This window comes from Xiphophorus hellerii, chromosome 12 (assembly GCF_003331165.1).
Source record: "Xiphophorus hellerii strain 12219 chromosome 12, Xiphophorus_hellerii-4.1, whole genome shotgun sequence".
In the NCBI taxonomy this organism is placed as follows: Eukaryota; Metazoa; Chordata; class Actinopteri; order Cyprinodontiformes; family Poeciliidae; genus Xiphophorus; species Xiphophorus hellerii.
This window is the reverse complement of record NC_045683.1, coordinates 3,762,071-3,763,415: the sequence shown is the minus strand read 5'-3', so window position 1 is coordinate 3,763,415 and position 1,345 is coordinate 3,762,071.

The window sequence follows — 1,345 nt, the reverse complement described above, 5'->3', positions numbered from 1 at the left end:
CATCTGTCCATGTTTTTTTGTTGTTTTGTCAATGAGGTCTGTCAACACCAAGTTTTCCTTTTCCTCAACAATGCAGTGTTAAAAAAAAAGTTTGCACCTTAAAAAGTTGACTTTTACATTTTACATAAAGGAAGGTAAACATGGTGCTTTGTCCAGTCGGTAGTGGCTCAGATCTCAGTGGTTTGGCATTAATGAACATGCAGACCTGAAACATGAACCTATGAACAGCTCAAATGGCCTGGTTGGGTCATAAAATTAATCAAAACAAACTCTTATCCTCAGATCTCAATACATGAGGAGCCTACAGCCTCACTGGGGTGTTATTGTTTATTTGAATTAAAATGGAATAATTTAAAAATAAAATAAAAAACTTTGAAATGATGGGTATTTAAAAATGTAAAAAACTGATTGGATTAATTTTGATATGTGAAGGTCATATTTTATTCAAAGAAATGATCACATGCTTGCAATTACAGATTGACGAATGAATGTGGAAATATCCTTCAGGATACATTTATGGGTTTAGTGATATCTAGGTGTTATTGATACTCATGTGGAGCTCGGTAAAGTCTCTAAAAGTTGTCTGGATGATCAAATTTACATCCATCCATGATCGTAAACATAAGCTTGACTTACAATTTCCCCATGCGAGTGGAGAAATTACCCGACTTGTCCACCCATGACACACACAGTAAAATAAGTTCAATAATATTAAAATAAAAAATTATTGCTTACTTGTTGAGAGTAGGGTCATTTTTAGAGGGCCCGGACGATTTCCAAAAGGCCGAAAAAGACAAGTAAATGACGCACCTTTTTTCTTCCGCCAACTTTTTCCTGGGCATTTTGTTTTTACTGAAGAGCTGGCTGACTCCCCCTAGTGGACTGGAGTGCATCAGTTTTGCAGCTTTTCCTAATTGTTGTTTTTGCTCTTTGTAGCGTTATCTCTTTTGCCTTTATTTTTATGTGACTGCAGCACTTTTTTGTTTACATTTGTTTTGTTGATTATAGGTTTTTGCTTCAATTTTCTGACTGCCAGATTTTTTTTTATTTGTATTGTTTCTCTGTTGCATTTGTTTTGGAGTTTGCATCATTCATGTGTTTGCTACGGAAGTACGGAAGAGGATTAGGGCCACCGGAAAAAAAAATAAAACAGTTCTGTTTTATTTCAGAACTGGTTTTTTTTCCCCCCCGGTGGCCCTAATCCTCTTCCGTAGTTTGCAACGCTTTGCTGCTTGCTGCGCATTTGCACCCGTCGGCCACCGTAGTTTTAGGATAAAGTGAGATGGAGACAGATGAGCCACTGTGCTGTGGCCCCCGCCCAAAAGAAGATGAAAACCAAAGCAAC